At 30.4% G+C, this 27,637-nt stretch overlaps 3 non-coding genes and 23 pseudogenes across 3 annotated transcripts; 18 read left to right on the top strand and 8 right to left on the bottom strand.

Annotated features, from left to right (window-relative positions):
• Nucleotides 1-87: 87 nt before the first annotated feature.
• LOC149714800 (5S ribosomal RNA) lies at nucleotides 88-206 on the top strand (annotated as a pseudogene).
• A 137-nt stretch (nucleotides 207-343) lies between these two features.
• On the top strand, nucleotides 344-446 carry LOC149714801 (5S ribosomal RNA; annotated as a pseudogene).
• A 615-nt stretch (nucleotides 447-1,061) lies between these two features.
• On the top strand, nucleotides 1,062-1,164 carry LOC149714802 (5S ribosomal RNA; annotated as a pseudogene).
• A 123-nt stretch (nucleotides 1,165-1,287) lies between these two features.
• On the top strand, nucleotides 1,288-1,406 carry LOC149714803 (5S ribosomal RNA; annotated as a pseudogene).
• A 362-nt stretch (nucleotides 1,407-1,768) lies between these two features.
• Nucleotides 1,769-1,887, top strand: LOC149714804 (5S ribosomal RNA; annotated as a pseudogene).
• A 137-nt stretch (nucleotides 1,888-2,024) lies between these two features.
• Nucleotides 2,025-2,127, top strand: LOC149714805 (5S ribosomal RNA; annotated as a pseudogene).
• A 137-nt stretch (nucleotides 2,128-2,264) lies between these two features.
• LOC149714806 (5S ribosomal RNA) lies at nucleotides 2,265-2,367 on the top strand (annotated as a pseudogene).
• A 600-nt stretch (nucleotides 2,368-2,967) lies between these two features.
• Nucleotides 2,968-3,086, top strand: LOC149714807 (5S ribosomal RNA; annotated as a pseudogene).
• A 137-nt stretch (nucleotides 3,087-3,223) lies between these two features.
• On the top strand, nucleotides 3,224-3,342 carry LOC149714808 (5S ribosomal RNA; annotated as a pseudogene).
• Nucleotides 3,343-3,704: 362 nt separating this feature from the next.
• Nucleotides 3,705-3,823, top strand: LOC149714809 (5S ribosomal RNA; annotated as a pseudogene).
• Nucleotides 3,824-4,666: 843 nt separating this feature from the next.
• LOC149714810 (5S ribosomal RNA) lies at nucleotides 4,667-4,785 on the top strand (annotated as a pseudogene).
• Nucleotides 4,786-4,922: 137 nt separating this feature from the next.
• On the top strand, nucleotides 4,923-5,041 carry LOC149714811 (5S ribosomal RNA; annotated as a pseudogene).
• Nucleotides 5,042-5,177: 136 nt separating this feature from the next.
• Nucleotides 5,178-5,280, top strand: LOC149714812 (5S ribosomal RNA; annotated as a pseudogene).
• A 119-nt stretch (nucleotides 5,281-5,399) lies between these two features.
• Nucleotides 5,400-5,518, top strand: LOC149714813 (5S ribosomal RNA; annotated as a pseudogene).
• Nucleotides 5,519-5,655: 137 nt separating this feature from the next.
• Nucleotides 5,656-5,758, top strand: LOC149714814 (5S ribosomal RNA; annotated as a pseudogene).
• Nucleotides 5,759-5,881: 123 nt separating this feature from the next.
• LOC149714815 (5S ribosomal RNA) lies at nucleotides 5,882-6,000 on the top strand (annotated as a pseudogene).
• Nucleotides 6,001-6,137: 137 nt separating this feature from the next.
• LOC149714816 (5S ribosomal RNA) lies at nucleotides 6,138-6,240 on the top strand (annotated as a pseudogene).
• Nucleotides 6,241-6,362: 122 nt separating this feature from the next.
• Nucleotides 6,363-6,481, top strand: LOC149714817 (5S ribosomal RNA; annotated as a pseudogene).
• Nucleotides 6,482-24,796: 18,315 nt separating this feature from the next.
• LOC149714818 (5S ribosomal RNA) lies at nucleotides 24,797-24,899 on the bottom strand (annotated as a pseudogene).
• A 360-nt stretch (nucleotides 24,900-25,259) lies between these two features.
• Nucleotides 25,260-25,378, bottom strand: LOC149714819 (5S ribosomal RNA). Its single transcript, XR_016372382.1, has one exon. It is a non-coding gene; the product is annotated as a 5S ribosomal RNA (ribosomal RNA).
• Nucleotides 25,379-25,515: 137 nt separating this feature from the next.
• On the bottom strand, nucleotides 25,516-25,634 carry LOC149714820 (5S ribosomal RNA). The gene has a single exon (XR_016374211.1). It is a non-coding gene; the product is annotated as a 5S ribosomal RNA (ribosomal RNA).
• A 134-nt stretch (nucleotides 25,635-25,768) lies between these two features.
• Nucleotides 25,769-25,887, bottom strand: LOC149714821 (5S ribosomal RNA; annotated as a pseudogene).
• A 362-nt stretch (nucleotides 25,888-26,249) lies between these two features.
• LOC149714822 (5S ribosomal RNA) lies at nucleotides 26,250-26,368 on the bottom strand. The gene has a single exon (XR_016374112.1). It is a non-coding gene; the product is annotated as a 5S ribosomal RNA (ribosomal RNA).
• A 134-nt stretch (nucleotides 26,369-26,502) lies between these two features.
• LOC149714823 (5S ribosomal RNA) lies at nucleotides 26,503-26,621 on the bottom strand (annotated as a pseudogene).
• A 362-nt stretch (nucleotides 26,622-26,983) lies between these two features.
• Nucleotides 26,984-27,102, bottom strand: LOC149714824 (5S ribosomal RNA; annotated as a pseudogene).
• Nucleotides 27,103-27,239: 137 nt separating this feature from the next.
• On the bottom strand, nucleotides 27,240-27,358 carry LOC149714825 (5S ribosomal RNA; annotated as a pseudogene).
• Between the last annotated feature and the right edge of the window lie 279 nt (nucleotides 27,359-27,637).

The raw sequence follows: 27,637 nt of genomic DNA on the forward strand, positions 1-27,637 counted from the left end.
ATATGAAAAAAGCAAACATATCTTCTTTTTGTTATTGTTTTATAAAGATGAAAGTTAATTAAATTCAAATTATTAACTAGCATTCTCGGCAACGGCCATATCACGCTGAATACACCGGTTCTCGTCCAAAAACCGAAGTTAAGCAGCGTCGAGCGCAGTCATTACTTGGGAGGGAGACCACTTAGGAACACTGCGTGCCGTTGGCCTTTTCACTTTTTTTTCCTCTATTAAATTTTAATAGATATGTAAAAAGCAAACAGGTTTTCTTTTTGTTATTGTTTTAAAATGATGAAGGTTAATTTGTCTCACTTAATTTAAATTCGAATTATTAACTAGCACTCTCGGCAACGGCCATATCACGCTGAAAACACCGGTTCACGTCCGATCACCGAAGTTAAGCAGCGTCGAGCGCATACAGTACTTGGGAATACTGCGTGCCGTTGGCTTTTTCACTTTTGTTTCCTCTTTTAAATTTTAATAGATATGAAAAAAGCAAACACGTTTTCTTTTTGTTATTGTTTTAAAATGATGAAGGTTAATTTGTCTCACTTAATTTAAATTCGAATTATTAACTAGCACTCTCGGCAACGGCCATATCACGCTGAAAACACCGGTTCACGTCCGATCTTCGAAGTTAAGCAGCGTCGAGCGCATACAGTACTTGGGAATACTGCGTGCCGTTGGCTTTTTCACTTTTGTTTCCTCTTTCAAATTCCACCAGATATGAAAAAAGCAAACATATCTTTTTGTTATTGTTTCATAAAGATGAAAGTTAATGAAATTCAAATTATTAACTAGCACTCTCGGCACCGGCCATATCACGCTGAATACACCGATTCTCGTCCCATAGCCGAAATTAAGCAGCGTCGAGCGCAGTCATTACTTGGGAGGGAGACCACTTAGGATCACTGCGTGCCGTTGGCTTTTTCACTTTTTTTTCCTCTTTTAAATTTTAATAGATATGTAAAAAGCAAACAGGTTTTCTTTTTGTTATTGTTTTAAAATGATGAAGGTTAATTTGTCTCACTTAATTTAAATTCGAATTATTAACTAGCACTCTCGGCAACGGCCATATCACGCTGAAAACACCGGTTCACGTCCGATCACCGAAGTTAAGCAGCGTCGAGCGCATACAGTACTTGGGAATACTGCGTGCCGTTTGCTTTTTCACTTTTGTTTCCTCTTTTAAATTCCACCAGATATGAAAAAAGCAAACATATCTTCTTTTTTGTTATTGTTTTATAAAGATGAAAGTTAATTAAATTCAAATTATTAACTAGCAATCTCGGCAACGGCCATATCACGCTGAATACTCCGGTTCTCGTCCGATAACCGAAGTTAAGCAGCGTCGAGCGCAGTCACTACTTGGGAGGGAGACCACTTAGGAACACTGCGTGCCGTTGGCTTTTTCACTTTTTTTTCCTCTTTTAAATTTTAATAGATATGAAAAAAGCAAACACGTTTTCTTTTTGTTATTGTTTTAAAATGATGAAGGTTAATTTGTCTCACTTAATTTAAATTCGAATTATTAACTAGCACTCTCGGCAACGGCCATATCACGCTGAAAACACAAGTTCACGTCCGATCACCGAAGTTAAGCAGCGTCGAGCGCATACAGTACTTGGGAATACTGCGTGCCGTTGGCTTTTTCACTTTTGTTTCCTCTTTCAAATTCCACCAGATATGAAAAAAGCAAACATATCTTCTTTTTGTTATTGTTTTATAAAGATGAAAGTTAATTAAATTCAAATTATTAACTAGCATTCTCGGCAACGGCCATATCACGCTGAATACACCGGTTCTCGTCCGATAACCGAAGTTAAGCAGCGTCGAGCGCAGTCATTACTTGGGAGGGAGACCACTTAGGAACACTGCGTGCCGTTGGCCTTTTCACTTTTTTTTCCTCTATTAAATTTTAATAGATATGTAAAAAGCAAACAGGTTTTCTTTTTGTTATTGTTTTAAAATGATGAAGGTTAATTTGTCTCACTTAATTTAAATTCGAATTATTAACTAGCACTCTCGGCAACGGCCATATCACGCTGAAAACACCGGTTCACGTCCGATCACCGAAGTTAAGCAGCGTCGAGCGCATACAGTACTTGGGAATACTGCGTGCCGTTGGCTTTTTCACTTTTGTTTCCTCTTTTAAATTTTAATAGATATGAAAAAAGCAAACACGTTTTCTTTTTGTTATTGTTTTAAAATGATGAAGGTTAATTTGTCTCACTTAATTTAAATTCGAATTATTAACTAGCACTCTCGGCAACGGCCATATCACGCTGAAAACACCGGTTCACGTCCGATCATCGAAGTTAAGCAGCGTCGAGCGCATACAGTACTTGGGAATACTGCGTGCCGTTGGCTTTTTCACTTTTGTTTCCTCTTTCAAATTCCACCAGATATGAAAAAAGCAAACATATCTTTTTGTTATTGTTTCATAAAGATGAAAGTTAATGAAATTCAAATTATTAACTAGCACTCTCGGCACCGGCCATATCACGCTGAATACACCGATTCTCGTCCCATAGCCGAAATTAAGCAGCGTCGAGCGCAGTCATTACTTGGGAGGGAGACCACTTAGGATCACTGCGTGCCGTTGGCTTTTTCACTTTTTTTTCCTCTTTTAAATTTTAATAGATATGTAAAAAGCAAACAGGTTTTCTTTTTGTTATTGTTTTAAAATGATGAAGGTTAATTTGTCTCACTTAATTTAAATTCGAATTATTAACTAGCACTCTCGGCAACGGCCATATCACGCTGAAAACACAAGTTCACGTCCGATCACCGAAGTTAAGCAGCGTCGAGCGCAGTCAGTACTTGGGAATACTGCGTGCCGTTTGCTTTTTCACTTTTGTTTCCTCTTTTAAATTCCGCCAGATATGAAATATCAAACATATCTTCTTTTTTGTTATTGTTTTATAAAGATGAAAGTTAATTAAATTTAAATTATTAACTAGCACTCTCGGCAAGGGCCATATCACGCTGAATACACCGGTTCTCGTCCGATAACCGAAGTTAAGCAGCGTCGAGCGCAGTCACTACTTGGGAGGGAGACCACTTAGGAACACTGCGTGCCGTTGGCTTTTTCACCTTTTTTTCCTCTTTTAAATTTTAATAGATATGAAAAAAGCAAACACGTTTTCTTTTTGTTATTGTTTTAAAATGATGAAGGTTAATTTGTCTCACTTAATTTAAATTCGAATTATTAACTAGCACTCTCAGCAACGGCCATATCACGCTGAAAACACCGGTTCTCGTCCGATAACCGAAGTTAAGCAGCGTCGAGCGCAGTCACTACTTGGGAGGGAGACCACTTAGGAACACTGCGTGCCGTTGGCTTTTTCACTTTTTTTTCCTCTTTTAAATTTTAATAGATATGAAAAAAGCAAACACGTTTTCTTTTTGTTATTGTTTTAAAATGATGAAGGTTAATTTGTCTCACTTAATTTAAATTCGAAATATTAACTAGCACTCTCGGCAACGGCCATATCACGCTGAAAACACCGGTTCACGTCCGATCACCGAAGTACAGCAGCGTCGAGCGCATACAGTACTTGGGAATACTGCGTGCCGTTTGCTTTTTCACTTTTGTTTCCTCTTTTAAATTCCACCAGACATGAAAAAAGCAAACATATCTTCTTTTTGTTATTGTTTGATAAAGAAGAAAGTTAATTAAATTCAAATTATTAACTAGCATTCTCGGCAACGGCCATATCACGCTGAATACACCGGTTCTCGTCCGATAACCGAAGTTAAGCAGCGTCGAGCGCAGTCATTACTTGGGAGGGAGACCACTTAGGAACACTGCGTGCCGTTGGCTTTTTCACTTTTTTTTCCTCTTTTAAATTTTAATAGATATGTAAAAAGCAAACAGGTTTTCTTTTTGTTATTGTTTTAAAATGATGAAGGTTAATTTGTCTCACTTAATTTAAATTCGAATTATTAACTAGCACTCTCGGCAACGGCCATATCACGCTGAAAACACCGGTTCACGTCCGATAATCGAAGTTAAGCAGCGTCGAGCGCATACAGTACTTGGGAATACTGCGTGCCGTTGGCTTTTTCACTTTTGTTTCCTCTTTCAAATTCCACCAGATATGAAAAACGCAAACATATCTTCTTTTTGTTATTGTTTTATAAAGATGAAAGTTAATGAAATTCAAATTATTAACTAGCACTCTCGGCAACGGCCATATCACGCTGAATACACCGATTCTCGTCCCATAACCGAAGTTAAGCAGCGTCGAGCGCAGTCATTACTTGGGAGGGAGACAACTTAGGATCACTGCGTGCCGTTGGCTTTTTCACTTTTTTTTCCTCTTTTAAATTTTAATAGATATGTAAAAAGCAAACAGGTTTTCTTTTTGTTATTGTTTTAAAATGATGAAGGTTAATTTGTCTCACTTAATTTAAATTCGAATTATTAACTAGCACTCTCGGCAACGACCATATCACGCTGAAAACACCGGTTCTCGTCGGATCACCGAAGTTAAGCAGCGTCGAGCGCAGTCAGTACTTGGGAATACTGCGTGCCGTTTGCTTTTTCACTTTTGTTTCCTCTTTTAAATTCCGCCAGATATGAAATATCAAACATATCTTCTTTTTTGTTATTGTTTTATAAAGATGAAAGTTAATTAAATTTAAATTATTAACTAGCACTCTCGGCAAGGGCCATATCACGCTGAATACACCGGTTCTCGTCCGATAACCGAAGTTAAGCAGCGTCGAGCGCAGTCACTACTTGGGAGGGAGACCACTTAGGAACACTGCGTGCCGTTGGCTTTTTCACCTTTTTTTCCTCTTTTAAATTTTAATAGATATGAAAAAAGCAAACACGTTTTCTTTTTGTTATTGTTTTAAAATGATGAAGGTTAATTTGTCTCACTTAATTTAAATTCGAATTATTAACTAGCACTCTCAGCAACGGCCATATCACACTGAAAACACCGGTTCTCGTCCGATAACCGAAGTTAAGCAGCGTCGAGCGCAGTCACTACTTGGGAGGGAGACCACTTAGGAACACTGCGTGCCGTTGGCTTTTTCACTTTTTTTCCTCTTTTAAATTTTAATAGATATGAAAAAAGCAAACACGATTTCTTTTTGTTATTGTTTTAAAATGATGAAGGTTAATTTGTCTCACTTAATTTAAATTCGAATTATTAACTAGCACTCTCGGCAACGGCCATATCACGCTGAAAACACCGGTTCACGTCCGATCACCGAAGTTAAGCAGCGTCGAGCGCATACAGTACTTGGGAATACTGCGTGCCGTTTGCTTTTTCACTTTTGTTTCCTCTTTTAAATTCCGCCAGATATGAAATATCAAACATATCTTCTTTTTTGTTGTTTTATAAAGATGAAAGTTAATTAAATTTAAATTATTAACTAGCACTCTCGGCAAGGGCCATAGCACGCTGAATACACCGGTTCTCGTCCGATAACCGAAGTTAAGCAGCGTCGAGCGCAGTCACTACTTGGGAGGGAGAACACTTAGGAACACTGCGTGCCGTTGGCTTTTTCACTTTTTTTTCCTCTTTTAAATTTTAATAGATATGAAAAAAGCAAACACGTTTTCTTTTTGTTATTGTTTTAAAATGATGAAGGTTAATTTGTCTCACTTAATTTAAATTCGAATTATTAACTAGCACTCTCGGCAACGGCCATATCACGCTGAAAACACCGGTTCACGTCCGATCACCGAAGTTAAGCAGCGTCGAGCGCATACAGTACTTGGGAATACTGCGTGCCGTTTGCTTTTTCACTTTTGTTTCCTCTTTTAAATTCCACCAGATATGAAAAAAGCAAACATATCTTCCTTTTTGTTATTGTTTCATAAAGATGAAAGTTAATTAAATTCATATTATTAACTAGCACTCTCGGCAACGGCCATATCACGCTGAATACTCCGGTTCTCGTCCGATAACCGAAGTTAAGCAGCGTCGAGCGCAGTCACTACTTGGGAGCGAGACCACTTAAGAACACTGCGTGCCGTTGGCTTTTTCACTTTTTTTTCCTCTTTTAAATTTTAATAGATATGAAAAAAGCAAACACGTTTTCTTTTTGTTATTGTTTTAAAATGATGAAGGTTAATTTGTCTCACTTAATTTAAATTCGAATTATTAACTAGCACTCTCGGCAACGGCCATATCACGCTGAAAACACCGGTTCTCGTCCGATCACCGAAGTTAAGCAGCGTCGAGCGCATACAGTACTTGGGAATACTGCGTGCCGTTTGCTTTTTCACTTTTGTTTCCTCTTTTAAATTCCGCCAGATATGAAATATCAAACATATCTTCTTTTTTGTTATTGTTTTATAAAGATGAAAGTTAATTAAATTTAAATTATTAACTAGCACTCTCGGCAAGGGCCATAGCACGCTGAATACACCGGTTCTCGTCCGATAACCGAAGTTAAGCAGCGTCGAGCGCAGTCACTACTTGGGAGGGAGACCACTTAGGAACACTGCGTGCCGTTGGCTTTTTCACTTTTTTTTCCTCTTTAAAATGTTATTAAAAATAAAGGTACATTTTTATTTATTGATCAATCGATATGAAATCACTTTTAATGAGTATTTTATAGGTAAATAAGCTGAATTCGGTCAAAAATTTGTCCAGAAAAAAATTCATTAAAAAGTGTACCGAAAAAATCGCATGTTTTTTTTCTTCAAGATTCAAAATCCGTGACAACTATTTCTTATTTTAAATTGAATTTTAACAGTTTTTTCGATGAATATCGTTATATTTGCTTGAATTAAAGCAAAAAGTACAAAAATAGTGGTTTCAGTGGTTATATTTGAAAATAGTGAAAAAATTCTCAAAATGTTCCTCTCTGGCCGAGAAACGTCGATTTTGAAAATGTTATTAAAAATAAAGGTACATTTTTATTTATTGATGAATCGATATGAAATAACTTTTTAATGAGTATTTTATAGGTAAATAAGCTGAATTCGGTCAAAAATTTGTCCAGAAAAAAATGCATTCAAAAGTGTACCGAAAAAATTGCATGTTTTTTTTCTTCTAGATACAAAATCCGTGACAACGATTTCTTATTGGAAATTGAATTTGAACAGTTTTTTGAATGAATATCGTTATATTTGCTTGAATTAAAGCAAAAAGTACAAAAATAGTGGTTTCAGTGGTTATATTTTAAAATAGTGAAAAAATTCACAAAATGTGCTTCTCTGGCCGAGAAACGTCGATTTTGAAAATGTTATTAAAAATAAAGGTACATTTTTATTTATTGATCAATCGATATGAAATCACTTTTAATGAGTATTTTATAGGTAAATAAGCTGAATTCGGTCAAAAATTTGTCCAGAAAAAAATTCATTAAAAAGTGTACCGAAAAAATCGCATGTTTTTTTTCTTCAAGATTCAAAATCCGTGACAACTATTTCTTATTTTAAATTGAATTTTAACAGTTTTTTCGATGAATATCGTTATATTTGCTTGAATTAAAGCAACAAGTACAAAAATAGTGGTTTCAGTGGTTATATTTTAAAATAGTGAAAAAATTCTCAAAATGTTTTTCTCTGGCCGAGAAACGTCGATTTTGAAAATGTTATTAAAAATAAAGGTACATTTTTATTTATTGATCAATCGATATGAAATCACTTTTAATGAGTATTTTATAGGTAAATAAGCTGAATTCGGTCAAAAATTTGTCCAGAAAAAAATGCATTCAAAAGTGTACCGAAAAAATTGCATGTTTTTTTTCTTCTAGATACAAAATCCGTGACAACGATTTCTTATTGGAAATTGAATTTGAACAGTTTTTTGAATGAATATCGTTATATTTGCTTGAATTAAAGCAAAAAGTACAAAAATAATGGTTTCAATGGTTATATTTTAAAATAGTGAAAAAATTCTCAAAATGTTTTTCTCTGGCCAAGAAACGTCGATTTTGAAAATGTTATTAAAAATCGAGGTTCATTTTTATTTATTGATCAATCGATATGAAATCACTTTTAATGAGTATTTTATAGGTAAATAAGCTGAATTCGGTCAAAAATTTGTCCAGAAAAAAATGCACTAAAAAGTGTACCTAAAAAATCGCATGTTTTTTTTCTTCAAGATGCAAAAATTCGTGACGATTTCTTATTGAAAATTGAATTTGAACAGTTTTTTGAATGAATATCGTTATATTTGCTTGAATTAAAGCAAAAAGTACAAAAATAGTGGTTTCAGTGGTTATATTTTAAAATAGTGAAAAAATTCTCAAAATGTTCTTCTCTGGCCGAGAAACGTCGATTTTGAAAATGTTATTAAAAATAAAGGTACATTTTTATTTATTGATGAATCGATATGAAATAACTTTTTAATGAGTATTTTATAGGTAAATAAGCTGAATTCGGTCAAAAATTTGTCCAGAAAAAAATGCATTCAAAAGTGTACCGAAAAAATTGCATGTTTTTTTTCTTCTAGATACAAAATCCGTGACAACGATTTCTTATTGGAAATTGAATTTGAACAGTTTTTTGAATGAATATCGTTATATTTGCTTGAATTAAAGCAAAAAGTACAAAAATAGTGGTTTCAGTGGTTATATTTTAAAATAGTGAAAAAATTCTCAAAATGTGCTTCTCTGGCCGAGAAACGTCGATTTTGAAAATGTTATTAAAAATAAAGGTACATTTTTATTTATTGATCAATCGATATGAAATCACTTTTAATGAGTATTTTATAGGTAAATAAGCTGAATTCGGTCAAAAATTTGTCCAGAAAAAAATTCATTAAAAAGTGTACCGAAAAAATCGCATGTTTTTTTTCTTCAAGATTCAAAATCCGTGACAACTATTTCTTATTTTAAATTGAATTTTAACAGTTTTTTCGATGAATATCGTTATATTTGCTTGAATTAAAGCAAAAAGTACAAAAATAGTGGTTTCAGTGGTTATATTTGAAAATAGTGAAAAAATTCTCAAAATGTTCTTCTCTGGCCGAGAAACGTCGATTTTGAAAATGTTATTAAAAATAAAGGTACATTTTTATTTATTGATGAATCGATATGAAATAACTTTTTAATGAGTATTTTATAGGTAAATAAGCTGAATTCGGTCAAAAATTTGTCCAGAAAAAAATGCATTCAAAAGTGTACCGAAAAAATTGCATGTTTTTTTTCTTCTAGATACAAAATCCGTGACAACGATTTCTTATTGGAAATTGAATTTGAACAGTTTTTTGAATGAATATCGTTATATTTGCTTGAATTAAAGCAAAAAGTACAAAAATAGTGGTTTCAGTGGTTATATTTTAAAATAGTGAAAAAATTCACAAAATGTGCTTCTCTGGCCGAGAAACGTCGATTTTGAAAATGTTATTAAAAATAAAGGTACATTTTTATTTATTGATCAATCGATATGAAATCACTTTAAATGAGTATTTTATAGGTAAATAAGCTGAATTCGGTCAAAAATTTGTCCAGAAAAAAATTCATTAAAAAGTGTACCGAAAAAATCGCATGTTTTTTTTCTTCAAGATTCAAAATCCGTGACAACTATTTCTTATTTTAAATTGAATTTTAACAGTTTTTTCGATGAATATCGTTATATTTGCTTGAATTAAAGCAACAAGTACAAAAATAGTGGTTTCAGTGGTTATATTTTAAAATAGTGAAAAAATTCTCAAAATGTTTTTCTCTGGCCGAGAAACGTCGATTTTGAAAATGTTATTAAAAATAAAGGTACATTTTTATTTATTGATCAATCGATATGAAATCACTTTTAATGAGTATTTTATAGGTAAATAAGCTGAATTCGGTCAAAAATTTGTCCAGAAAAAAATGCATTCAAAAGTGTACCGAAAAAATTGCATGTTTTTTTTCTTCTAGATACAAAATCCGTGACAACGATTTCTTATTGGAAATTGAATTTGAACAGTTTTTTGAATGAATATCGTTATATTTGCTTGAATTAAAGCAAAAAGTACAAAAATAATGGTTTCAATGGTTATATTTTAAAATAGTGAAAAAATTCTCAAAATGTTTTTCTCTGGCCAAGAAACGTCGATTTTGAAAATGTTATTAAAAATCGAGGTTCATTTTTATTTATTGATCAATCGATATGAAATCACTTTTAATGAGTATTTTATAGGTAAATAAGCTGAATTCGGTCAAAAATTTGTCCAGAAAAAAATGCACTAAAAAGTGTACCTAAAAAATCGCATGTTTTTTTTCTTCAAGATGTAAAAATTCGTGACGATTTCTTATTGAAAATTGAATTTGAACAGTTTTTTGAATGAATATCGTTATATTTGCTTGAATTAAAGCAAAAAGTACAAAAATAGTGGTTTCAGTGGTTATATTTTAAAATAGTGAAAAAATTCTCAAAATGTTCTTCTCTGGCCGAGAAACGTCGATTTTGAAAATGTTATTAAAAATAAAGGTACATTTTTATTTATTGATGAATCGATATGAAATAACTTTTTAATGAGTATTTTATAGGTAAATAAGCTGAATTCGGTCAAAAATTTGTCCAGAAAAAAATGCATTCAAAAGTGTACCGAAAAAATTGCATGTTTTTTTTCTTCTAGATACAAAATCCGTGACAACGATTTCTTATTGGAAATTGAATTTGAACAGTTTTTTGAATGAATATCGTTATATTTGCTTGAATTAAAGCAAAAAGTACAAAATAGTGGTTTCAGTGGTTATATTTTAAAATAGTGAAAAAATTCTCAAAATGTGCTTCTCTGGCCGAGAAACGTCGATTTTGAAAATGTTATTAAAAATAAAGGTACATTTTTATTTATTGATCAATCGATATGAAATCACTTTTAATGAGTATTTTATAGGTAAATAAGCTGAATTCGGTCAAAAATTTGTCCAGAAAAAAATTCATTAAAAAGTGTACCGAAAAAATCGCATGTTTTTTTTCTTCAAGATTCAAAATCCGTGACAACTATTTCTTATTTTAAATTGAATTTTAACAGTTTTTTCGATGAATATCGTTATATTTGCTTGAATTAAAGCAAAAAGTACAAAAATAGTGGTTTCAGTGGTTATATTTGAAAATAGTGAAAAAATTCTCAAAATGTTCTTCTCTGGCCGAGAAACGTCGATTTTGAAAATGTTATTAAAAATAAAGGTACATTTTTATTTATTGATGAATCGATATGAAATAGCTTTTTAATGAGTATTTTATAGGTAAATAAGCTGAATTCGGTCAAAAATTTGTCCAGAAAAAAATTCATTAAAAAGTGTACCGAAAAAATCGCACGTTTTTTTTCTTCAAGATTCAAAATCCGTGACAACTATTTCTTATTTTAAATTGAATTTTAACAGTTTTTTCGATGAATATCGTTATATTTGCTTGAATTAAAGCAACAAGTACAAAAATAGTGGTTTCAGTGGTTATATTTTAAAATAGTGAAAAAATTCTCAAAATGTTTTTCTCTGGCCGAGAAACGTCGATTTTGAAAATGTTATTAAAAATAAAGGTACATTTTTATTTATTGATCAATCGATATGAAATCACTTTTAATGAGTATTTTATAGGTAAATAAGCTGAATTCGGTCTAAAATTTGTCCAGAAAAAAATGCACTAAAAAGTGTACCTAAAAAATCGCATGTTTTTTTTCTTCAAGATGCAAAAATTCGTGACGATTTCTTATTGAAAATTGAATTTGAACAGTTTTTTGAATGAATATCGTTATATTTGCTTGAATTAAAGCAAAAAGTACAAAAATAGTGGTTTCAGTGGTTATATTTTAAAATAGTGAAAAAATTCTCAAAATGTTCTTCTCTGGCCGAGAAACGTCGATTTTGAAAATGTTATTAAAAATAAAGGTACATTTTTATTTATTGATGAATCGATATGAAATAACTTTTTAATGAGTATTTTATAGGTAAATAAGCTGAATTCGGTCAAAAATTTGTCCAGAAAAAAATGCATTCAAAAGTGTACCGAAAAAATTGCATGTTTTTTTTCTTCTAGATACAAAATCCGTGACAACGATTTCTTATTGGAAATTGAATTTGAACAGTTTTTTGAATGAATATCGTTATATTTGCTTGAATTAAAGCAAAAAGTACAAAAATAGTGGTTTCAGTGGTTATATTTTAAAATAGTGAAAAAATTCTCAAAATGTGCTTCTCTGGCCGAGAAACGTCGATTTTGAAAATGTTATTAAAAATAAAGGTACATTTTTATTTATTGATCAATCGATATGAAATCACTTTTAATGAGTATTTTATAGGTAAATAAGCTGAATTCGGTCAAAAATTTGTCCAGAAAAAAATTCATTAAAAAGTGTACCGAAAAAATCGCATGTTTTTTTTCTTCAAGATTCAAAATCCGTGACAACTATTTCTTATTTTAAATTGAATTTTAACAGTTTTTTCGATGAATATCGTTATATTTGCTTGTATTAAAGCAACAAGTACAAAAATAGTGGTTTCAGTGGTTATATTTTAAAATAGTGAAAAAATTCTCAAAATGTTTTTCTCTGGCCGAGAAACGTCGATTTTGAAAATGTTATTAAAAATAAAGGTACATTTTTATTTATTGATCAATCGATATGAAATCACTTTTAATGAGTATTTTATAGGTAAATAAGCTGAATTCGGTCAAAAATTTGTCCAGAAAAAAATGCATTCAAAAGTGTACCGAAAAAATTGCATGTTTTTTTTCTTCTAGATACAAAATCCGTGACAACGATTTCTTATTGGAAATTGAATTTGAACAGTTTTTTGAATGAATATCGTTATATTTGCTTGAATTAAAGCAAAAAGTACAAAAATAATGGTTTCAATGGTTATATTTTAAAATAGTGAAAAAATTCTCAAAATGTTGTTCTCTGGCCAAGAAACGTCGATTTTGAAAATGTTATTAAAAATCGAGGTTCATTTTTATTTATTGATCAATCGATATGAAATCACTTTTAATGAGTATTTTATAGGTAAATAAGCTGAATTCGGTCAAAAATTTGTCCAGAAAAAAATGCACTAAAAAGTGTACCTAAAAAATCGCATGTTTTTTTTCTTCAAGATGCAAAAATTCGTGACGATTTCTTATTGAAAATTGAATTTGAACAGTTTTTTGAATGAATATCGTTATATTTGCTTGAATTAAAGCAAAAAGTACAAAAATAGTGGTTTCAGTGGTTATATTTTAAAATAGTGAAAAAATTCTCAAAATGTTCTTCTCTGGCCGAGAAACGTCGATTTTGAAAATGTTATTAAAAATAAAGGTACATTTTTATTTATTGATGAATCGATATGAAATAACTTTTTAATGAGTATTTTATAGGTAAATAAGCTGAATTCGGTCAAAAATTTGTCCAGAAAAAAATGCATTCAAAAGTGTACCGAAAAAATTGCATGTTTTTTTTCTTCTAGATACAAAATCCGTGACAACGATTTCTTATTGGAAATTGAATTTGAACAGTTTTTTGAATGAATATCGTTATATTTGCTTGAATTAAAGCAAAAAGTACAAAAATAGTGGTTTCAGTGGTTATATTTTAAAATAGTGAAAAAATTCTCAAAATGTGCTTCTCTGGCCGAGAAACGTCGATTTTGAAAATGTTATTAAAAATAAAGGTACATTTTTATTTATTGATCAATCGATATGAAATCACTTTTAATGAGTATTTTATAGGTAAATAAGCTGAATTCGGTCAAAAATTTGTCCAGAAAAAAATTCATTAAAAAGTGTACCGAAAAAATCGCATGTTTTTTTTCTTCAAGATTCAAAATCCGTGACAACTATTTCTTATTTTAAATTGAATTTTAACAGTTTTTTCGATGAATATCGTTATATTTGCTTGAATTAAAGCAAAAAGTACAAAAATAGTGGTTTCAGTGGTTATATTTGAAAATAGTGAAAAAATTCTCAAAATGTTCTTCTCTGGCCGAGAAACGTCGATTTTGAAAATGTTATTAAAAATAAAGGTACATTTTTATTTATTGATGAATCGATATGAAATAACTTTTTAATGAGTATTTTATAGGTAAATAAGCTGAATTCGGTCAAAAATTTGTCCAGAAAAAAATGCATTCAAAAGTGTACCGAAAAAATTGCATGTTTTTTTTCTTCTAGATACAAAATCCGTGACAACGATTTCTTATTGGAAATTGAATTTGAACAGTTTTTTGAATGAATATCGTTATATTTGCTTGAATTAAAGCAAAAAGTACAAAAATAGTGGTTTCAGTGGTTATATTTTAAAATAGTGAAAAAATTCACAAAATGTGCTTCTCTGGCCGAGAAACGTCGATTTTGAAAATGTTATTAAAAATAAAGGTACATTTTTATTTATTGATCAATCGATATGAAATCACTTTAAATGAGTATTTTATAGGTAAATAAGCTGAATTCGGTCAAAAATTTGTCCAGAAAAAAATTCATTAAAAAGTGTACCGAAAAAATCGCATGTTTTTTTTCTTCAAGATTCAAAATCCGTGACAACTATTTCTTATTTTAAATTGAATTTTAACAGTTTTTTCGATGAATATCGTTATATTTGCTTGAATTAAAGCAACAAGTACAAAAATAGTGGTTTCAGTGGTTATATTTTAAAATAGTGAAAAAATTCTCAAAATGTTTTTCTCTGGCCGAGAAACGTCGATTTTGAAAATGTTATTAAAAATAAAGGTACATTTTTATTTATTGATCAATCGATATGAAATCACTTTTAATGAGTATTTTATAGGTAAATAAGCTGAATTCGGTCAAAAATTTGTCCAGAAAAAAATGCATTCAAAAGTGTACCGAAAAAATTGCATGTTTTTTTTCTTCTAGATACAAAATCCGTGACAACGATTTCTTATTGGAAATTGAATTTGAACAGTTTTTTGAATGAATATCGTTATATTTGCTTGAATTAAAGCAAAAAGTACAAAAATAATGGTTTCAATGGTTATATTTTAAAATAGTGAAAAAATTCTCAAAATGTTTTTCTCTGGCCAAGAAACGTCGATTTTGAAAATGTTATTAAAAATCGAGGTTCATTTTTATTTATTGATCAATCGATATGAAATCACTTTTAATGAGTATTTTATAGGTAAATAAGCTGAATTCGGTCAAAAATTTGTCCAGAAAAAAATGCACTAAAAAGTGTACCTAAAAAATCGCATGTTTTTTTTCTTCAAGATGCAAAAATTCGTGACGATTTCTTATTGAAAATTGAATTTGAACAGTTTTTTGAATGAATATCGTTATATTTGCTTGAATTAAAGCAAAAAGTACAAAAATAGTGGTTTCAGTGGTTATATTTTAAAATAGTGAAAAAATTCTCAAAATGTTCTTCTCTGGCCGAGAAACGTCGATTTTGAAAATGTTATTAAAAATAAAGGTACATTTTTATTTATTGATGAATCGATATGAAATAACTTTTTAATGAGTATTTTATAGGTAAATAAGCTGAATTCGGTCAAAAATTTGTCCAGAAAAAAATGCATTCAAAAGTGTACCGAAAAAATTGCATGTTTTTTTTCTTCTAGATACAAAATCCGTGACAACGATTTCTTATTGGAAATTGAATTTGAACAGTTTTTTGAATGAATATCGTTATATTTGCTTGAATTAAAGCAAAAAGTACAAAAATAGTGGTTTCAGTGGTTATATTTTAAAATAGTGAAAAAATTCTCAAAATGTGCTTCTCTGGCCGAGAAACGTCGATTTTGAAAATGTTATTAAAAATAAAGGTACATTTTTATTTATTGATCAATCGATATGAAATCACTTTTAATGAGTATTTTATAGGTAAATAAGCTGAATTCGGTCAAAAATTTGTCCAGAAAAAAATTCATTAAAAAGTGTACCGAAAAAATCGCATGTTTTTTTTCTTCAAGATTCAAAATCCGTGACAACTATTACTTATTTTAAATTGAATTTTAACAGTTTTTTCGATGAATATCGTTATATTTGCTTGAATTAAAGCAAAAAGTACAAAAATAATGGTTTCAATGGTTATATTTTAAAATAGTGAAAAAATTCTCAAAATGTTTTTCTCTGGCCGAGAAACGTCGATTTTGAAAATGTTATTAAAAATCGAGGTTCATTTTTATTTATTGATCAATCGAAATGAAATCACTTTTAGTGAGTATTTTATAGGTAATTAATTTGAATTCGGTCAAATATTTGTCCAGAAAAAAATGCATTAAAAAGTGTACCGAAAAAATCGCATGTTTTTTTTCTTCAAGATGCAAAATCCGTGACAACGATTTCTTATTGAAAATTGAATTTGAACAGTTTTTTGAATGAATATCGTTATATTTGCTTGAATTAAAGCAAAAAGTACAAAAATAGTGGTTTCAGTGGTTATATTTTAAAATAGTGAAAAAATTCTCAAAATGTGCTTCTCTGGCCGAGAAACGTCGATTTTGAAAATGTTATTAAAAATAAAGGTACATTTTTATTTATTGATCAATCGATATGAAATCACTTTTAATGAGTATTTTATAGGTAAATAAGCTGAATTCGGTCAAAAATTTGTCCAGAAAAAAATTCATTAAAAAGTGTACCGAAAAAATCGCATGTTTTTTTTCTTCAAGATTCAAAATCCGTGACAACTATTTCTTATTTTAAATTGAATTTTAACAGTTTTTTCGATGAATATCGTTATATTTGCTTGAATTAAAGCAAAAAGTACAAAAATAATGGTTTCAATGGTTATATTTTAAAATAGTGAAAAAATTCTCAAAATGTTTTTCTCTGGCCGAGAAACGTCGATTTTGAAAATGTTATTAAAAATCGAGGTTCATTTTTATTTATTGATCGATCGAAATGAAATCACTTTTAGTGAGTATTTTATAGGTAATTAATTTGAATTCGGTCAATTATTTGTCCAGAAAAAAATGCATTAAAAAGTGTACCGAAAAAATCGCAGGTTTTTTTTCTTCAAGATGCAAAATCCGTGACAACGATTTCTTATTGAAAATTGAATTTGAACAGTTTTTTGAATGAATATCGTTATATTTGCTTGAATTAAAGCAAAAAGTACAAAAATAGTGGTTTCAGTGGTTATATTTTAAAATAGTGAAAAAATTCTCAGAATGTGCTTCTCTGGCCGAGAAACGTCGATTTTGAAAATGTTATTAAAAATAAAGGTACATTTTTATTTATTGAGCAATCGATATGAAATCACTTTCAATGAGTATTTTATAGGTAAATAAGCTGAATTCGGTCAAAAGTTTGTCCAGAAAAAAATTCATTAAAAATGTACCGAAAAAATCGAACGTTTTTTTTCTTCAAGATGCAAAATCCGTGACAACGATTTCTTATTGAAAATTGTATTTGAACAGTTTTTTGAATGAATATCGTTATATTTGTTGAATTAAAGCAAAAAGTACAAAAATAGTGGTTTCAGTGGTTATATTTTAAAATAGTGAAAAAATTCTCAAAATGTGCTTCTCTGGCCGAGAAACGTCGATTTTGAAAATGTTATTAAAAATAAAGGTACATTTTTATTTATTGATCATTCGATATGAAATCACTTTTAATGAGTATTTTATAGGTAAATAAGCTGAATTCGGTCAAAAATTTGTCCAGAAAAAAATTCATTAAAAAGTGTACCGAAAAAATCGCATGTTTTTTTTCTTCAAGATTCAAAATCCGTGACAACTATTTCTTATTTTAAATTGAATTTTAACAGTTTTTTCGATGAATATCGTTATATTTGCTTGAATTAAAGCAAAAAGTACAAAAATAATGGTTTCAATGGTTATATTTTAAAATAGTGAAAAAATTCTCAAAATGTTTTTCTCTGGCCGAGAAACGTCGATTTTGAAAATGTTATTAAAAATCGAGGTTCATTTTTATTTATTGATCAATCGAAATGAAATCACTTTTAGTGAGTATTTTATAGGTAATTAATTTGAATTCGGTCAAATATTTGTCCAGAAAAAAATGCATTAAAAAGTGTACCGAAAAAATCGCATGTTTTTTTTCTTCAAGATTCAAAATCCGTGACAACTATTTCTTATTTTAAATTGAATTTTAACAGTTTTTTCGATGAATATCGTTATATTTGCTTGAATTAAAGCAAAAAGTACAAAAATAGTGGTTTCAGTGGTTATATTTGAAAATAGTGAAAAAATTCTCAAAATGTTCTTCTCTGGCCGAGAAACGTCGATTTTGAAAATGTTATTAAAAATAAAGGTACATTTTTATTTATTGATGAATCGATATGAAATAACTTTTTAATGAGTATTTTATAGGTAAATAAGCTGAATTCGGTCAAAAATTTGTCCAGAAAAAAATGCATTCAAAAGTGTACCGAAAAAATTGCATGTTTTTTTTCTTCTAGATACAAAATCCGTGACAACGATTTCTTATTGGAAATTGAATTTGAACAGTTTTTTGAATGAATATCGTTATATTTGCTTGAATTAAAGCAAAAAGTACAAAAATAGTGGTTTCAGTGGTTATATTTTAAAATAGTGAAAAAATTCTCAAAATGTGCTTCTCTGGCCGAGAAACGTCGATTTTGAAAATGTTATTAAAAATAAAGGTACATTTTTATTTATTGATCAATCGATATGAAATCACTTTTAATGAGTATTTTATAGGTAAATAAGCTGAATTCGGTCAAAAATTTGTCCAGAAAAAAATTCATTAAAAAGTGTACCGAAAAAATCGCATGTTTTTTTTCTTCAAGATTCAAAATCCGTGACAACTATTACTTATTTTAAATTGAATTTTAACAGTTTTTTCGATGAATATCGTTATATTTGCTTGAATTAAAGCAAAAAGTACAAAAATAATGGTTTCAATGGTTATATTTTAAAATAGTGAAAAAATTCTCAAAATGTTTTTCTCTGGCCGAGAAACCTCGATTTTGAAAATGTTATTAAAAATCGAGGTTCATTTTTATTTATTGATCAATCGAAATGAAATCACTTTTAGTGAGTATTTTATAGGTAATTAATTTGAATTCGGTCAAATATTTGTCCAGAAAAAAATGCATTAAAAAGTGTACCGAAAAAATCGCATGTTTTTTTTCTTCAAGATGCAAAATCCGTGACAACGATTTCTTATTGAAAATTGAATTTGAACAGTTTTTTGAATGAATATCGTTATATTTGCTTGAATTAAAGCAAAAAGTACAAAAATAGTGGTTTCAGTGGTTATATTTTAAAATAGTGAAAAAATTCTCAAAATGTGCTTCTCTGGCCGAGAAACGTCGATTTTGAAAATGTTATTAAAAATAAAGGTACATTTTTATTTATTGATCAATCGATATGAAATCACTTTTAATGAGTATTTTATAGGTAAATAAGCTGAATTCGGTCAAAAATTTGTCCAGAAAAAAATTCATTAAAAAGTGTACCGAAAAAATCGCATGTTTTTTTTCTTCAAGATTCAAAATCCGTGACAACTATTTCTTATTTTAAATTGAATTTTAACAGTTTTTTCGATGAATATCGTTATATTTGCTTGAATTAAAGCAAAAAGTACAAAAATAATGGTTTCAATGGTTATATTTTAAAATAGTGAAAAAATTCTCAAAATGTTTTTCTCTGGCCGAGAAACGTCGATTTTGAAAATGTTATTAAAAATCGAGGTTCATTTTTATTTATTGATCGATCGAAATGAAATCACTTTTAGTGAGTATTTTATAGGTAATTAATTTGAATTCGGTCAATTATTTGTCCAGAAAAAAATGCATTAAAAAGTGTACCGAAAAAATCGCAGGTTTTTTTTCTTCAAGATGCAAAATCCGTGACAACGATTTCTTATTGAAAATTGAATTTGAACAGTTTTTTGAATGAATATCGTTATATTTGCTTGAATTAAAGCAAAAAGTACAAAAATAGTGGTTTCAGTGGTTATATTTTAAAATAGTGAAAAAATTCTCAGGATGTGCTTCTCTGGCCGAGAAACGTCGATTTTGAAAATGTTATTAAAAATAAAGGTACATTTTTATTTATTGAGCAATCGATATGAAATCACTTTCAATGAGTATTTTATAGGTAAAGAAGCTGAATTCGGTCAAAAGTTTGTCCAGAAAAAAATTCATTAAAAATGTACCGAAAAAATCGAACGTTTTTTTTCTTCAAGATGCAAAATCCGTGACAACGATTTCTTATTGAAAATTGTATTTGAACAGTTTTTTGAATGAATATCGTTATATTTGTTGAATTAAAGCAAAAAGTACAAAAATAGTGGTTTCAGTGGTTATATTTTAAAATAGTGAAAAAATTCTCAAAATGTGCTTCTCTGGCCGAGAAACGTCGATTTTGAAAATGTTATTAAAAATAAAGGTACATTTTTATTTATTGATCATTCGATATGAAATCACTTTTAATGAGTATTTTATAGGTAAATAAGCTGAATTCGGTCAAAAATTTGTCCAGAAAAAAATGCATTCAAAAGTGTACCGAAAAAATCGCATGTTTTTTTTCTTCAAGATTCAAAATCCGTGACAACTATTTCTTATTGGAAATTGAATTTGAACCGTTTTTTGAATGAATATCGTTATATTTGCTTGAATTAAAGCAAAAATTACAAAAATAGTGGTTTCAGTGGTTATATTTTAAAATAGTGAAAAAATTCACAAAATGTGCTTCTCTGGCCGAGAAACGTCGATTTTGAAAATGTTATTAAAAATAAAGGTACATTTTTATTTATTGATCAATCGATATGAAATCACTTTAAATGAGTATTTTATAGGTAAATAAGCTGAATTCGGTCAAAAATTTGTCCAGAAAAAAATTCATTAAAAAGTGTACCGAAAAAATCGCATGTTTTTTTTCTTCAAGATTCAAAATCCGTGACAACTATTTCTTATTTTAAATTGAATTTTAACAGTTTTTTCGATGAATATCGGTATATTTGCTTGTATTAAAGCAACAAGTACAAAAATAGTGGTTTCAGTGGTTATATTTTAAAATAGTGAAAAAATTCTCAAAATGTTTTTCTCTGGCCGAGAAACGTCGATTTTGAAAATGTTATTAAAAATAAAGGTACATTTTTATTTATTGATCAATCGATATGAAATCACTTTTAATGAGTATTTTATAGGTAAATAAGCTGAATTCGGTCAAAAATTTGTCCAGAAAAAAATGCATTCAAAAGTGTACCGAAAAAATTGCATGTTTTTTTTCTTCTAGATACAAAATCCGTGACAACGATTTCTTATTGGAAATTGAATTTGAACAGTTTTTTGAATGAATATCGTTATATTTGCTTGAATTAAAGCAAAAAGTACAAAAATAATGGTTTCAATGGTTATATTTTAAAATAGTGAAAAAATTCTCAAAATGTTTTTCTCTGGCCAAGAAACGTCGATTTTGAAAATGTTATTAAAAATCGAGGTTCATTTTTATTTATTGATCAATCGATATGAAATCACTTTTAATGAGTATTTTATAGGTAAATAAGCTGAATTCGGTCAAAAGTTTGTCCAGAAAAAAATTCATTAAAAATGTACCGAAAAAATCGAACGTTTTTTTTCTTCAAGATGCAAAATCCGTGACAACGATTTCTTATTTTAAATTTAATTTTAACAGTTTTTTGGATGAATATCGTTATATTTGCTTGAATTAAAGCAAAAAGTACAAAAATAATGGTTTCAATGGTTATATTTTAAAATAGTGAAAAAATTCTCAAAATGTTTTTCTCTGGCCGAGAAACGTCGATTTTGAAAATGTTATTAAAAATCGAGGTTCATTTTTATTTATTGATCAATCGAAATGAAATCACTTTTAGTGAGTATTTTATCGGTAATTAATTTGAATTCGGTCAAATAACTATTTTAAAATATAACCACTGAAACCACAATTTTTGTACTTTTTGCTTTAATTCAAGCAAATATAACGATATTCATTCAAAAAACTGTTCAAATTCAATTTTCAATAAGAAATCGTTGTCACGGATTTTGCATCTTGAAGAAAAAAACATGGCATTTTTTCGGTACACTTTTTAATGCATTTTTTTCTGGACAAATATTTGACCGAATTCAAATTAATTACCTATAAAATACTCACTAAAAGTGATTTCATTTCGATTGATCAATAAATAAAAATGAACCTCGATTTTTAATAACATTTTCAAAATCGACGTTTCTTGGCCAGAGAAAAACATTTTGAGAATTTTTTCACTATTTTAAAATATAACCATTGAAACCATTATTTTTGTACTTGTTGCTTTAATTCAAGCAAATATAACGATATTCATCCAAAAAACTGTTAAAATTCAATTTAAAATAAGAAATAGTTGTCACGGATTTTGTATCTTGAAGAAAAAAAACATGCGATTTTTTCGGTACACTTTTTAATGAATTTTTTTCTGGACAAATTTTTGACCGAATTCAGCTTATTTACCTATAAAATACTCATTAAAAGTGATTTCATATCGATTGATTAATAAATAAAAATGTACCTTTATTTTTAATAACATTTTCAAAATCGACGTTTCTCGGCCAGAGAAGCACATTTTGAGAATTTTTTCACTATTTTAAAATATAACCACTGAAACCACTATTTTTGTACTTTTTGCTTTAATTCAAGCAAATATAACGATATTCATTCAAAAAACTGTTCAAATTCAATTTTCAATAAGAAATCGTTGTCACGGATTTTGCATCTTGAAGAAAAAAAACATGCGATTTTTTCGGTACACTTTTTAATGCATTTTTTTCTGGACAAATATTTGACCGAATTCAAATTAATTACCTATAAAATACTCACTAAAAGTGATTTCATTTCGATTGATCAATAAATAAAAATGAACCTCGATTTTTAATAACATTTTCAAAATCGACGTTTCTCGGCCAGAGAAAAACATTTTGAGAATTTTTTCACTATTTTAAAATATAACCATTGAAACCATTATTTTTGTACTTTTTGATTTAATTCAAGCAAATATAACGATATTCATCGAAGAAACTGTTAAAATTCAATTTAAAATAAGAAATAGTTGTCACGGATTTTGAATCTTGAAGAAAAAAAACATGCGATTTTTTCGGTACACTTTTTAATGAATTTTTTTCTGGACAAATTTTTGACCGAATTCAGCTTATTTACCTATAAAATACTCATTAAAAGTGATTTCATATCGATTGATCAATAAATAAAAATGAACCTCGATTTTTAATAACATTTTCAAAATCGACGTTTCTCGGCCAAAGAAAAACATTTTGAGAATTTTTTCACTATTTTAAAATATAACCATTGAAACCATTATTTTTGTACTTTTTGATTTAATTCAAGCAAATATAACGATATTCATCGAAGAAACTGTTAAAATTCAATTTAAAATAAGAAATAGTTGTCACGGATTTTGAATCTTGAAGAAAAAAAACATGCGATTTTTTCGGTACACTTTTTAATGAATTTTTTTCTGGACAAATTTTTGACCGAATTCAGCTTATTTACCTATAAAATACTCATTAAAAGTGATTTCATATCGATTGATCAATAAAAAAAAATGTACCTTTATTTTTAATAACAATTTCAAAATCGACGTTTCTCGGCCAGAGAAGCACATTTTGAGAATTTTTTCACTATTTTAAAATATAACCACTGAAACCATTATTTTTGTACTTTTTGCTTTAATTCAAGCAAATATAACGATATTCATCCAGACGAGCACCGGTGTATTCAGCGTGATATGGCCGTTACCGAGAGTGCTAGTTAATAATTCGAATTTAATTAACCTTAATATTTATAAAACAATAACAAAAAGAAGATATGTTTAATGTTAATCGAAAGAACAAGGTCAAGTAATTAAGCAATACGTGAAAAAACAAACCCCTCCATAGAAAATGCACTAGACTATAAATTTGCAGGCCTATAACTCTGTGTCTACTAGAGATACCGAGATGTCCTTAGGATATGTTATAGTCCAATTTGTCCCCCATCTAACAATACTAAAAACTTTGGGCTACGACAAACAGGGGCCGAGTACTTAAGCAAAACGTAAAGAAACAAACCCCCTCCATAGGAAATGAGTTAGACTATACTTTGCAGGCTCGTAACTCTGTTTCTACTGGAGATACGGGGATGTCCTTAGGATATGTTATAGTCCAAATTGTCCTTCATCTAAACATACTAAAAACTTTGGGCTACGACAAACAGGGGCCGAGTAATTAAGCAAAACGTAAACAAACAACCCCTCCATAGGAAATGCATTAGACTATAATTTGCAGGCTCGTAACTCTGTTTCTACTGGAGATACGGGGATGTCCTTTGAGTATGTTTTAGTCCAATTTGCCCCCCATCTAACCATACTAAAAACATTGAGCTACGACAAACAGGGGCCGAGATATTAAGCAAAATGTTCGTCAACTTTGGTATCGTCTCACTTATTTTTATTATGTTACTTATGATTTTTGCACTAAACTTTGGAGGCTCATATCTCTTGTTCTACAAGAGATACTGGGATCTCCTTTGGATATGTTATAGTACTCTTTGCTCCCCATACAAGGATACTTTAAACTTGAGGCTACCTCAATATCGTCGTCAACTTATTTTTTGTCTCACTTATTGTTAGAAGGTTACTTTTGGTTTTTGAAAATAAACTTTGCAGGCTCGTAACTCTGTTTCTACTGGAGATACGGGGATGTCCTTTGAGTATGTTATACACCAATTTGTCCCCCATCTAGCCATACTAAGAATTAGGGCTACGACAAACAGTAGTCGAGTAATTAAGCTAATCGTAAACAAACAAACCCCTCCATAGGAAATACATTAGACTAAATTCTGGAGGCTCGCCACTCTGGTTCTACCAGAGATACGGGGATGTAAATAATGTCACCTTGACACAAATGTTCGGATAATTATAAAGGTCTTTGCATGTTCCAAGCAAAAAAAAACTCATGGAATTTAAAAGGGGAAATAAAAGTGAAAAAGCCAACGGCACGCAGAGTTTCCAAGTACTGACTGCGCTCGACGCTGCTTAACTTCGGTGATCGGACGAGAACCGGTGTTTTCAGCGTGATATGGCAGTTGCCGAGAGTGCTATTTAATAATTTGAATTTAATTAACCTTCATCTTTATAAATCAATAAGAAAAAGATATGTTTGCTTTTTTCATATCTGATGGAATTTAAAAGAGGAAATAAAAGTGAAAATGCCAACGCCACGCAAAGTTTCCAAGTACTGACTGCGCTCGACGCTGCTTAACTTCGGTGATCGGACGAGAACCGGTGTTTTCAGCGTGATATGGCCGTTGCCGAGAGTACTATTTAATAATTCGTATTTAAATTAAGTGAGACAAATTAACCTTCATCTTTTTAAAACAATAACAAAAAGAAAATATGTTGGCTTTTTTCATATCTATTGGAATTTAAAAGAGGAAAAAAAAAGTGAAAAAGCCAACGGCACGCAGTGTTCCTAAGTGGTCTCCCTCCCAAGTACTGACTGCGCTCGACGCTGCTTAACTTCGGTGATCGGACGAGAACCGGTGTTTTCAGCGTGATATGGCCGTTGCCGAGAGTACTATTTAATAATTCGTATTTAAATTAAGTGAGACAAATTAACCTTCATCTTTTTAAAACAATAACAAAAAGAAAATATGTTGGCTTTTTTCATATCTATTGGAATTTAAAAGAGGAAAAAAAAGTGAAAAAGCCAACGGCACGCAGGGTTCCTAAGTGGTCTCCCTCCCAAGTACTGACTGCGCTCGACGCTGCTTAACTTCGGTGATCCGACGAGAACCGGTGTTTTCAGCGCGATATGGCCGTTGCCGAGAGTGCTAGATAATAATTCGAATTTAAATTAAGTGAGACAAATTGACCATCTTTTTAAAACAATAACAAAAAGAAAATATGTTTGCTTTTTTCATATCTATAGGAATTTAAAAGAGGAAAAAAATTTGAAAAAGCCAACGGCACGCAGTGTTCCTAAGTGGTCTCCCTCCCAAGTACTGACTGAGCTCGACGCTGCTTAACTTCGGTGATCGGACGAGAAACGGTGTTTTCAGCGTGATATGGCCGTTGCCGAGAGTGCTATTTAATAATTTGAATTTAATTAACCTTCATCTTTATAAATCAATAAGAAAAAGAAGATATGTTTGCTTTTTTCATATCTGATGGAATTTAAAAGAGGAAATAAAAGTGAAAATGCCAACGCCACGCAAAGTTTCCAAGTACTGACTGCGCTCGACGCTGCTTAACTTCGGTGATCGGACGAGAACCGGTGTTTTCAGCGTGATATGGCCGTTGCCGAGAGTACTATTTAATAATTCGAATTTAAATTAAGTGAGACAAATTAACCTTCATCTTTTTAAAACAATAACAAAAAGAAAATATGTTGGCTTTTTTCATATCTATTGGAATTTAAAAGAGGAAAAAAAAGTGAAAAAGCCAACGGCACGCAGTGTTCCTAAGCGGTCTCCCTCCCAAGTACTGACTGCGCTCGACGCTGCTTAACTTCGGTGATCCGACGAGAACCGGTGTTTTCAGCGCGATATGGCCGTTGCCGAGAGTGCTAGATAATAATTCGAATTTAAATTAAGTAAGACAAATTGACCATATTTTTAAAACAATAACAAAAAGAAAATATGTTTGCTTTTTTCATATCTATAGGAATTTAAAAGAGGAAAAAAATTTGAAAATGCCAACGGCACGCAGTGTTCCTAAGTGGTCTCCCTCCCAAGTACTGACTGGGCTCGACGCTGCTTAACTTCGGTGATCGGACGAGAAACGGTGTTTTCAGCGTGATATGGCCGTTGCCGAGAGTGCTATTTAATAATTTGAATTTAATTAACCTTCATCTTTATAAATCAATAAGAAAAAGAAGATATGTTTGCTTTTTTCATATCTGATGGAATTTAAAAGAGGAAATAAAAGTGAAAATGCCAACGCCACGCAAAGTTTCCAAGTACTGACTGCGCTCGACGCTGCTTAACTTCGGTGATCGGACGAGAACCGGTGTTTTCAGCGTGATATGGCCGTTGCCGAGAGTGCTATTTAATAATTCGAATTTAAATTAAGTGAGACAAATTAACCTTCATCTTTTTAAAACAATAACAAAAAGAAAATATGTTGGCTTTTTTCATATCTATTGGAATTTAAAAGAGGAAAAAAAAGTGAAAAAGCCAACGGCACGCAGTGTTCCTAAGTGGTCTCCCTCCCAAGTACTGACTGCGCTCGACGCTGCTTAACTTCAGTGATCCGACGAGAACCGGTGTTTTCAGCGTGATATGGCCGTTGCCGAGAGTGCTAGATAATAATTCGAATTTAAATTAAGTGAGACAAATTGACCTTCATCTTTTTAAAACAATAACAAAAAGAAAATATGTTTGCTTTTTTCATATCTATAGGAATTTAAAAGAGGAAAAAAAAGTGAAAAAGCCAACGGCACGCAGTGTTCCTAAGTGGTCTCCCTCCCAAGTACTGACTGCGCTCGACGCTGCTTAACTTCGGTGATCGGACGAGAACCGGTGTTTTGAGCGTGATATGGCCGTTGCCGAGAGTGCTATTTAATAATTTGAATTTAATTAACCTTCATCTTTATAAATCAATAAGAAAAAGAAGATATGTTTGCTTTTTTCATATCTGATGGAATTTAAAAGAGGAAATAAAAGTGAAAATGCCAACGCCACGCAAAGTTTCCAAGTACTGACTGCGCTCGACGCTGCTTAACTTCGGTGATCGGACGAGAACCGGTGTTTTCAGCGTGATATGGCCGTTGCCGAGAGTGCTATTTAATAATTCGAATTTAAATTAAGTGAGACAAATTAACCTTCA

Source organism: Phalangium opilio, unplaced genomic scaffold, assembly GCF_054372755.1.
Source record: "Phalangium opilio isolate 3A_F unplaced genomic scaffold, DU_Popi_V2 ptg000009l_1, whole genome shotgun sequence".
NCBI classification, from domain to species: domain Eukaryota; kingdom Metazoa; phylum Arthropoda; class Arachnida; order Opiliones; family Phalangiidae; genus Phalangium; species Phalangium opilio.